Source organism: Varroa destructor, unplaced genomic scaffold (assembly GCF_002443255.2).
Source record: "Varroa destructor unplaced genomic scaffold, Vdes_3.0 BEIS01000414.1, whole genome shotgun sequence".
Classification (NCBI taxonomy): Eukaryota; Metazoa; Arthropoda; class Arachnida; order Mesostigmata; family Varroidae; genus Varroa; species Varroa destructor.
Window position 1 is genome coordinate 1 of NW_019211867.1, and position 11930 is coordinate 11930.

Genomic DNA, 11930 nt, shown 5'->3' on the forward strand with positions numbered 1-11930 from the left:
TTTCCTCTGAACATCTTTTTCACAGCTGCAAAGAAACACACTAACTTTAGCATGTCAACGTTTGTTAGATTCGTGGGATCTACATAAGAAACCCAAAAATTAAAATTCATACTGTAAGACAGTCACAAGACTGTGGTCCATAGCATGCTTGTCTACTCAACCAGCACGTCCTGTTGATTTTGCTTGTATGAGTAGGTTCACTATTTTGCCAGAATCCCTATGGTCTATCATTCAATAGCGTATTCATAGACAGCTTTGTAAGACACTTTTTCACTTACCCATTTTGGGGGTAGATTATGGCGGCTTGATGTCTCCTTAATTCGTCATTACGGTAAAATCGTGCGTGAGTCAATTGTTGTCAATTTTGGTTGATCCACCATTGATTTTTTTGTCTACGATAAATATTAGTTCACTGATGAAAGGTTAAAGACAATCTGTTGTTCTATTCAAAAAAGAATTCAAGAGCAAACACAAAGCAAGTATCTTGGTTTTATCGGCCTAATTTTGTCTGATTTTGGTGACATACGATGTATGTTCTTTGAGAACAACCCGGATAATTACAGTTTCGGCCGCGTGCAGTTAAGCCCCTTGGGGCTTGCAAAGTTTTTATCTTTGTAATTAAATGTGACGAAAAAAGGATATTTTGTTTTCCTTCCTTTTTGTTGCATAACTTCCAATTTGTCAGCAACCGCATAGTGAGTTGGGGCGGAGCAAACAGCGATTTTGATTATCCCGGTTTTGAAACAGCGACTGATTGATTATCCCGGTTGGGGGGTCGTTTAGCGCCTGGACAATGTGCTCTTCGACCTTTAAAATTAAGTCGTATTTGTGTCATGCCTGTGCTTTTACATTGTAGTTAGGGCAAGTTTTTAAATAGTAAAAGTAACAATCAAATGTATGTCAGATATATTAGTGCATATCTGACAAGACGCGTGACTCTCCAAAAAGTTGCACCTTAGATGGAGCGCAACAAGTTAATTTTCATGCATTCTGTTTCAACCTGTTTCTTTATTCCCCTTTTGCCAGAAATTCTTTTAAATAGTGTTGAAAACCTCGTCTACCCAAACGACGCTTTTCACTGTCAAATATACAATTGCTAATGTCATTAGCCAGTGATTGGAAAAATGGTAATCTGAAGGCGCGAGGCCAAACGGTTATGTTGACTGCAAAAAAACCCGTGCTCTTTCAGGGAGCTTTCACAATGTTTGATATGTACGACCTGGCGTTGTAGTGAAGTATAGATTTACCTTGTCAATCGAGTTTTTAGCTAGGTTACAGAGTTCAATCTTTAAAGCCTGAGCTCGTCGTAAAATTTCATGCACTGCAAAGTGAAATTTCTACGGATCTACCCGTGCAGCGTATATACAGCAAATTCAAATGATATATAGGATAGGTACATATTGTATAGGTAAAAAAGTGCACATTCAAAACGCGGTATTTATGTGTAAAAATTACACTTGCCGTGTAATATATGTCATTTGCCTTATTCTTAGACATATACTATGTCGTACTCAAGGTTCAAGGTAACAAGAGACTTATTCTATCTATGCTAAAAAAATGGAAGTCGTCCCTTTAGTTCCCCAACTAGTCGCATGGAAAGTAACCGGCTAACAAACAGCGGAGATGTAAAAAAATAAAGGTATAAAAACAATAAACCAAACGGGCGTTACTTATGTATCAATTTAGTTGAATTGTAAGATGCTTTAATTGAAATATTGGTATATTGAACATACCATGTAATTATACGTCATCACGTGGACACCCTACTAGATGCGTCAGCGTCTACTATGTGCGTTCACAGATGTAATTCGTAACTATCAATTAAATAATGAGGATATTCCTGCGATTTTCTCCCATATACATCGATACTGTCGTAGTGCCGAACATATCACATTGCCCTCCGAATTGACGATAAACTATTAGGGCATACTCTAATGTTAGCAACCTTTTGAATAATTTTGGTCCATTTAATGGAGGTGGAGGATCCTTTGCGTTCGAAGGTGTCAACCGGAGAAGGCGTCAAGCCTATCATCACAGACAAAACTTCCACCACCACCATCAGCAACAACAAGGATCAGAAACAGGACAAACCTCACTTATCCTACAGGTGATTGAGTAGGCATAATAATATAAAAAAATGTATCACGCGCTTTAAGTCCACATCATTGATGTATTGTATCTAGGTAGCAAAAACTTACATGGTCTTATACACCACAAATGACATTTTCGACTATTAATTTTATACGGAATTTTATGAAATTAAATATGCTGATTCGAAAATGAAACAGCTGGGATGCAACCCACATGCTCTTAAATTTCCCTTGAGTGTACTTTATTTTTACTAATATCGACTTCTCGTTATACCACTTCGTTCACGTTTCATAAATCCTCTGAAAAGGATTCCAACAAGACAGTTTTTGTCCTGAATAACTTGAGCGGCTGTTTTCTTACTTTTTTTCAGACGCTTCCAATTCTCGTTCTTCTCGGGATGTCTCTGTTGTCATCTTTTCTTGCTCAAGACCCTCCCTACTCTCTTATACAAAGCAGGTATGCGGAACTGTCAGCGTTAGTGCTTAGATGACTGAGGTCTTAGAATGCGGCATGTACCTCAAGCGAGTTTAAGAGTCTCGACATTAGATAATGTGGCGATGGATTGTAAATAAGGAATGCTACGATAAAAGCAATATACGCTTAGGCTGTGCATTAGTCCTTTTTTGAATATTGCGGAAATTATCTTATGAGATTTATTTTCATAGAAATGAAGAATCCTCATAAATTAATTCTCAACCGATAATTTCCAATTACAGCAAATATCCGCACGAGCGGGTAACGATGAAGTTTAAGGTTCCGTATTTCGTCCAAGATGGTTTCAGTCGTGACTTCAATCGCAACTCTATATTGAGGTTGGAGGAGCAAATTGAAGCTGAATTCATCATAAACCTTCGGCATAGTTGTTTTAGAGAACGTCAAAATCGAGACGCTATGTTATGGAGAGCTCGGCACACCGGCAACAGTATTTGGGCTACGCGAGCTAAAGAAGTGGGCGTTCCCAGCTGTGACCGTCTTGCCGATTTGCACGTACGAGCATAGGGAATACGTTTCCGCCCCAGTACAATACAACAGCGGTAACAACAACAAAATAGTTAGCCATTGCAGAAGTAACAGCAGCACCATTTCCAAATGTAATAATATTCATTCAAACCGGAAACAGTTCTGTATCTAGTCGGAAGAAAATATTGCATTATTTTTAATTAAAAATGTCTAATGTCATATAGACTAAGATACTTCAACTGACTAACAAACTAATATAGATTTTAATAACGATTTATAGTTTATTGAAATAATATTTTTAGCTCCGGTTGGAATATGGCGGTCTGAGTATTCGGCTTCGAGGTGTGTCCTAAATTCACTCGCCAGAAAACCATCAAGCAATTTTTGGTTTTGTTGCTCTTCGATTGACCACAATCGGATATATATTAAAAAGTATAGCCGTCATGTGAAAAAATAATGATACTGAGGTTAATATACGGTTATCATTCGTAACTGATCGGTGAGATCATAAAAGAGGTGCTAACGTTATGTAGCAGTGTTTTTATCGAACACGCAGATTTTGTACAGGGCTCCAAACAACAGAGAAATGTAAACTTGAGTTGTGAGGTACGGTGTCCTCTTTCAGTGTACCCACCTCTGTTATGAATATACCAATTACTATGTACTACACTCGTTTTGTTATTCTAATTTAATTCTGAGTAAGATAAGATTTTTCCTTGAATGCATCGAAATATATGATGAGAAGAGACACTTGCATAGGCCGAAATTGTCATAACGCTGAACAAGAGCTTCAGCGAGGCCACCTACCTGAAATGTTATCACATGGCTTTATCATAACGACTTTATAACAGACTAAATTTGCCTTAAACACAGGACTTCAACAATAAAGTTAATAATAACGGTAAGTTTATTCGCAAACTCACCGATACACTCATACAAATGTTTCATTAGTACTATAAATGAATACTCGAATTAAAAATCAACGAACTTTTCTAAGAACAAAAAAATGTCGTAGAATACTTTATTTACTACCGAACGCTTGACTTAAAGTATAGTGCGGATAAATTATGGTTGAATGATGAGTTTTTAGAAGAAAAAAAAGCACACATTACAAACACAGTAAACTGGGATTGACCGCAATCGAGCGGATTGCATGAACTTACAATATATTAAGGAAAAACTCTTGACATGCTACGCTAGGCAATGTGTACATAGAAGAGTGGGAAAAAGTAGGCACACATGTTGAAAAGTAGGTGATAAGCACATGATAAGGGCGTGAGAAAGCGACGCATATTGTTTGTTGTGATATACAAAATATAACTATAAAAACTACGGGGTAATTTTTCTATATAGATTCCAGAGAGAGTCCGGATTCCTTTTTGATAGACTATGATCACATACTTTGTAACACTTAACTGTGTAGAGTTAAGGCTTTGTTCAAGAACGTATTGGTCACACAGATAAGCTGTTCTGAATGTCTCCTCTCTAAAAATCGAGACCGAGAAGAGACCATATTTAACAGTCCTAACCAATGTAAATGTGATTAAAAATTAATACAAAGTACAATAGGGAAATGCCGATCGATAATATTGGGAATAACAATATGTTTTATTACATAAATAACCTATAATAGTAGAATAATTAGTACATTAAAATAAGTCGATAAGTTACACCAAAAAATGATATGTAAAAAAAATATTGACAGGAAATGTATAAAATAGTTGAAAAACAATTACAACAACAGGTATATGTAATATCACAGTCGTTCGACGAGACAAAGAGATAACAGAGCCTTTGAATGTCGGGTCGAATTTATCATTAGTGTGTGATCAACACAAAACCTATATTCGACATCCTAGGTATTTTAAATACAAAAAAAAATAGGCAAAGGGTTGCGAAAGAAGCATTTTATTGCATGACTTTATTTAACATAGCGTTCATTTTAGTATATGTTCATATGATTTTTTTAATATTTTATCTCAATATTCTTATCTTGTCCCTGTATTATTTTTCTATTGCATTTTCCATTGAACTTAGACAAATTCTCTCCTAACATAAGTCCTGTCTTTCTTCGCTTTGCCCATATACTTTATCCGTGCTTAAGTAGCTCGTATATGTAATGCAAAGTTAATTAATAGGGTTATGTGGTATATAAGTTTGTTTCCTGGTGGTCTAGCTACACCACTTTTATCAGTGCCTGCATTAGGGGATAAACATTTCACAATACATATTGTCTTTTCACTACATTTTCAGCTATCGATGGCTAGCAAGTTTTAGGTAAAAAAAAAACACTACATATTAATTTTTTCTGTTGTTTATTGTGACACGTATGAATTGCGATATGTATAAGGTAGGATATGCTTTTAATTTAAAATAAAGAATGACAATTAGGGTAACAAATCTGACCATTTAGCGGCCCGGACTTCCCTTAATCTAGAAACTACTTTCACGGCCAATGAAAGCTCTTTAATGATAATAGTTCTGTTTTATGAATTTTACACTGTACGAATTCGTGTTAAATGTGTGATAAATATATGCAAAACCTGATGTCCCTCTAGTTATTGAAAAAAGCGTAGTTCTGCAAATGTGTTTTTATTTATTTACTTGGTAAACGTAACTTTTTCTGTAAGTAGTAACTAGCGTATTGACACCATAATTAGATACATCTCATTTATCGCTTTTTCCTTTATTACTTATAAAGATTTGTACTCGATCTGTCTTTCCGAACGTCCGCTGGATTCACGTGTAGCTAACAATGTGTTTTATGTTCGGTACTTAAACCGTTCGGCATTGCTTTAAACGACTGATCCTCGGTACGAAACGAAATGTTTACACCCAGATTCGAGTTTAAACTACCACGCGTCTTCAAACTTAATAAGTTTTATTGCTAAACCTGAACTATGCAAACAACCAACAGAGACGCAACCAATAATAAAAGATCTTTTCCTGCGAACTTCTCTAGGAGCTGTGCTATTCGTATCATGCTCGATACGGTTCTCAGCTTCTAGATACTTCGGTCGTTCTCCACCGTGACGATTACTAAAGAGTTCTTTCTTAGTGTATCATATAGTCGGACTTCGCCTTGAAGCTTATCGTTGCGTAGATAGCGATTCACCTCTGTATTTTCCTTGTCCTAGCGTCTGAATAGTGGCTCAAATGTGGCCCAACTATTGTGTCCATTCGGTGAGGCTTTGTGCTGCAGTGAACATTCTCTGAATTCATTTTGTTCTGTGAAGTTATCTGCTAATAACTCGATTTGATCTTTAAGCAGATATTTTATCGCATGCAGGCTACGCTCCACCAAATCGAACGATGCAAAGGTCGTGCCCGAGCATGAGACAACCTTGGTTATTTGCTTGCTAATTTTGTCGACAGATTTGGCATGATACTGCTAGTATTTTAAGCAGTCTGTCGATACCGGAGGACCACATTCGCTCGTAAATACCACTATGTCCATTGTCAAACAGTTCTAGTACCAGGTATTGATAAGTTTTTCGGGCTGAGCATTTTTTCGTTCCAAAGGACAACTTGTTTTCTCTACAGTTTTGAGCCTGGAGCCCTTATCCAGAGCCTTTTTGGATCGGAAATGGTCTAGTGGTACATCATCTAAGTCTTTAAGGAGCAATATGAATTTGATAGATCTAGCCAACCCCTACCGTCTGCGCATTTCAGGGAATACCGGTTAAGTGCATTCGCGACCTGCTGGTTTTTTCCAAAAAAATATACGATTTCGACAGGTTGGTCTCTGTCGTTGATGTAATCCGTGCTCTTTGTGTAATTTGTTGGCAAGAGATGGCCTAGTGCACGCTGTAGAGAAACATAGGTTAGGTCATTCGTATGGGAGCGTTTTGAATGTCGCAGTTACCAGTTACGAATAGCTTTGTATAGTCAGAGACCTAAAAACACGGTTCAGGGCAACGTTCAGTTGACCGTGATTGAAGATCCGTTCCGCAAGCGAGATACTGCATCGTCTCGCGTTTAGCCTTGGGCATTGTAAATTATCATATAGAAGCATCACTGTATAAGAAATTGTTTTTGACTTCAGGGAATGCTCGTGACATCAGAGAGTGAAAGCGTAGTTCTTAGCAGCTGCACGATTTGGTCCTGAAATATGCCAACGGCAATTTTTGCGGCAATGGAGTTAGGCTTTAAATCGTAAACGGGCAGCCTGCGGAGCTTATGGGGTTTAGAATAAAAAGGGTAGAAAAAAGTTATAAGTGAAACCCTTTTTTAAGCGCAGAATATGAGGTGGAAGGTCGAATAAGTCGAAACGATAGTGACACGATTCAATACGCGGTATTTAATGAATGTACGGGAGAATTAACGGTGCATGCGGCTTCAATATCCCTGACCATTTGATTAATGTAGAATAATATATACATATTGAAAAATAAGTTTCCCAAATGGAATACATAAGTAAATGAAACCTACGCAGTCTACAACTGAATCGTGGCAGTCCTCTCGGACAGCATACTATTGGCAGCATTTTTGGGATATTTGTCCTCATTAATTCAGAGCAGGAAGTCTGATTCGAACCGCATGGCGGTTAATTCCATAGGCGCAATTAGCTGATATAGGCATCCTTACTTTCGCCATCTGTAATTTACTGCAGAACGGTTAATTGCTATCGCCTGATTACGAAGTTAACATGAAAGGGGCGTCAGTGAAGCATATGTCATGAAACGAACAAGGTCTCTCGTTTAATCATGCAGCTCTCATTTTGAACAATAAACGCCAATGAACAAAGCAGGTCACCGGTCTTTGCACAGAGCCCTCGTGAGACGGCATCGAAGTTTATAATCGAGAGTGGGCTGGCAGGATCTAATGTTACTGCAATGCTGGATGATGGAACGGCTAGAATTATTTCCTCATTTGGGCGTATTCGTGCCAGGACTAAGTTGTTTTAAAAAATACATCCAAGTGCGTCAGCGAAGATCATACTGCTTTAAAGCTAGATCAATGTGAGCAGAGCCCACAGAAAAAGTCACAGATGGTGCGTCATAAAGGTGGTTGAGAACGCTTGCTTACTATTTCTGTGGACGGTGAGACCTTTTCTATTTACCAGTTACGTGTGATCTGTCTAGGTGTAGAACCTGAATATGCCTGCATAAAGTAGAGAGTTCGGCGAATTCGCCGTGCTGACAAGGAGACATCAGTGATACTAGTCTTGTTGGTCACACAGTGTGTGTAACTCGTCGCATACTGGGTTCTTTATCTCAGGTAGGTGTAGATGTAGGGGTTTAATACGTGGTTGATGATCGTCGATGAAGAAACAAAAAATTTAGGCGGTTGCCTGATAAGGGTCAATGTATAGCCCATTGCCGTATTACTCGACCTGGTCCACTTTATACATGATTTCGTTACTTCCTTGGAGCGTATGCTTGTTGACGTACTTAACGACGTACGTTTAACCAAGAGCTGTATGTTAACGTTAAGGTCGAAGCCAAACATTTTTGGAGGGAAAGCGTGGTATGATACAACCCGTTCTGAGGCAGTTGGGTAATTCGTCTTGTGGTAATTTTTTTTTTGTAGCCGGCAGAGACATACATTTGTAGCGAACGCCGTTTCTGCTTGGATAAGCATCGCCGTAAAGTGAGTGGTTAGCATAAGACCTAAAGAATATCTTCATGCATGTTAATGTTAATTAATCTTGCATGCACGGATATCGCTGTGTGGAACGGCCCGTTTTATGTGTTTGAGCGCTAATCTGTAGAAGTCAGTGTCATAGGCGGGCCACCGGGGTTGTAGGCGCTCGTTAATCCAAAGAAGTATGTTTACATGGTAGAACCTGTTTTTCTGGTATTCCTGGATCGCCAAGTGCACGACAACGGACCCCACGCGTGCATGGAATGTTGCAGTTTTTTTTTACAAGCGTCACAAATCTTAAAATGAAGCTGAAGGTGGTGTCGTCGGTTTACGATCAACCATTGCGCTCTATGAGTAAAAAGAATACTTCACGGGGAAAAGAATTTCGGCTTCCACGCAGACATATTAAGCATAAAACGATGACGATCCAGACTAAATCAGACTCAATCAGACAACACTAACAGGTCGTTATTGCTGTGACAAACCCCACTACCAAAAACTTTTCGTAGAATAAATATATATGTGTGTGTAACTACTTGGTGACGTACCGGGAACAAGGTCAACTTATATTTGAAATATCTGGTATAAATAATTCTTAATGAAAAAAAAAAGGGAAAAATAAACTTCCAAGCACCGGAGACGTCCCAGAAATGGTATATCAATAGGTTCGTCGACTCTACTAAGCGCAATGTCTACGGCCAACCCTGTATGTGTCCCGAACACAGAATCAATCAATCACTATTAAGAAAGCTCTGTAGTCCAGTTGTAAGAAGAGCCAACATATCACAAGTGAGACAAATGTAGAGTTGGCCGAATCCCCTTGGTAGGTTGATACTACCGAAAAGCCTGTACTACCTGTAATTTTCGCTAGTTTAAGTGAATTTATCAGATTGCATTAACTGCTGCATGGGGCGAGGCTCGTGAGTTAGGACTAAAACTGGGTGTCAAAGTTTGGTTGATTAATCTGCCTGTACCACCCAAATACCTTCCTTAAGGTGGTCGAATTCGGCTAATGCCTAAAAATACCCACTTACATAGAATTCCATGTAGATATTGGACATCTCGTTAAGAATTTGTGCAAAAAGACTGTACGAAAATTAAATTTATGCATGTTCCTATAACTTCTCCACAAAAAGTATAGAAAATATTCCGCTAATAAACCGAAAAGGCGATTTTAAAAAGGACCCGATGATCGGATAGACACCACCAGCGAAAAAAATGGATTCGCGCTTTACATAGTCAAATATAAACTGTTATTCTATTGCACAACATACACTATTCCTTATTTAGTCAATCTAGAAGCCACATTGATTCCGTTGCAGTTGCCACGCTGCAATTAGCTCATCAAGGAATTTTATTATTTGATTGCCTTACTATCCTAGATCTACACATCTATTCAGTCTGCTACACCGCTCAGATACACCGTTTCCGATTAGAATAACCATATTTTTTTACGCGGTCAATTTTTTGTTTGGGGTCAATTGCCGCCAGTTTGGCGCAATTATTCATTTTCAGTATATATTAGTTACTGAGTGATTCTGCTTTACTATTAGAACCCTTTTAATTAATCCGTGAATCCGACTGAAGTTAATCTTAATTTAAAGTATACTTAGTTCGTGCATGTGAAGTTATATATATATATATATACCTTGCGTGGTCCAAGTTCTGTGTCCTTCTACAGATGTTGTTGCTTTCCAGTTTGAGCACCACTATAACCTAAACACTATATTTCTCCTGTTTCCCCATTTCAGTTAATCTTACCATACGGAAAAAGCTTATCTAATCAGATATTCCGAGCTGTCCTAAATTAGCATTGCACTCTGCGTTAAAAAAGGACACTGATCCTGGACAAAAGTATTTAATAATTGAAACGAGCGAACTGAAATGGTTGTATTTTATCAAATATGAAGCATTTAGTTAAAAATCACGATATTATTACTGAATTGCAAAAAAGTAAAGAGTCAAAAATTTTGCATAGAGCAAAATAGTCCTCGCATATACACCTTAACGGTTAATAAACAAATAAAAAATGACCAACTTGCTTAAATTAATTCGTGTAAAAAATTTTTCTCGAAAATATTTATCCAATCGGCTTGATCTTACGCGCAGCTTTTTTCAACATTGAAGACTAAAAAACCCATTTGGTTCGGATACACTCGTTACCCTAGACCCAAAGTGCTCTTCAGACTTGGGTGCGTGCATGTTTTGCTATTAAACACATTATACCCTTATGGATGTAGAAGGCTTGTTGTATCTACAAGAGAGTGTACCTATAATACTAATGGCTATCATGGATACTAATGGATGAATCATTAAACTTAATAGTTTTTTTTAACACACCATAGACAGCTTTTTACATAATGTGCGTTGAACGCGCTTGAAGTCGACCTTGAGAACAAATGTGCAAGTAATTAAAGCGTGCGTTGTACTCATAAGTGTAGTTTGTTTTCAGTGGACATATTGTGGCCGTATATTGCCAAATACAAGACCAAGTATCGAACGATCTGTGTGGAGCTGTTTAACGCAAAGCATATTTCTCATGGTAATATTGCCTTTTATGAAATAACTTTATAGTAATTGTAGGAGCAATGCAATGTGGCTGGAAGTCGTGGACGAGCATCTAGATGTCATTAGATAATTTTGAAGGGTTAGGATTCCTCATGAAAAAAGAAGGATTTTTTCATGTCGCAGAGTAGTGGCGGGAATATAAAAATCTCAAGGATGTCAATGAATTCGATCACGAAATAGATTTAATCGGCCCTATCCAAGGTCTAGTTTAACGCCTATGACACAGTGACTTCCCAGGATGCCGGAATTGTTAGTATTTCGGACCGTATTTATGTTTCTGAAAAATTGTCCATTGTAGTTTCCAGCGTAGGAGGCGTGCAAGTCTCATTGCGATCTATGTAATAATACAGAATGACCATATTACCCTCACCAATGGCTAACAGGAACTGAGTGTAGGCGTCTGCCGCGGCAAAGCGCATGTTAGTGGTTAACTTGTATATCTTAAGGTACTCCGGTCGACGACTATGAACAGCTGGTGGAAAAGCCTGCGGCATACTGTTGAAGTTCTGCAAAATGATTCGTCAGTGTTGTGCATCGATACAGATGGATCGGTCAGCGGCCTTCAAGGCTTCGTACTTAATCACGGGACACTTGTCATACACAACAAGGGCTTTTAGCCGAAGATAATCACCTGTTTTCCAAATGTTAACACTACGTAGAGTATTTTCGATGATTTGTATAAAAACATTGAAGCGTGAGCGCGGTTCCAGGCGTCAAAATTGTAA

At 38.2% G+C, this 11930-nt stretch overlaps 1 long non-coding RNA gene across 1 annotated transcript; it reads left to right on the forward strand.

Annotated features, from left to right (window-relative positions):
• The first annotated feature begins 79 nt into the window (after positions 1 to 79).
• LOC111255077 (uncharacterized) lies at positions 80 to 5626 on the forward strand. The gene is made up of 3 exons (XR_015318123.1): positions 80 to 2107; positions 2462 to 2547; positions 2808 to 5626. It is a non-coding gene; the product is annotated as an uncharacterized LOC111255077 (long non-coding RNA).
• The last annotated feature ends 6304 nt before the right edge of the window (positions 5627 to 11930 follow it).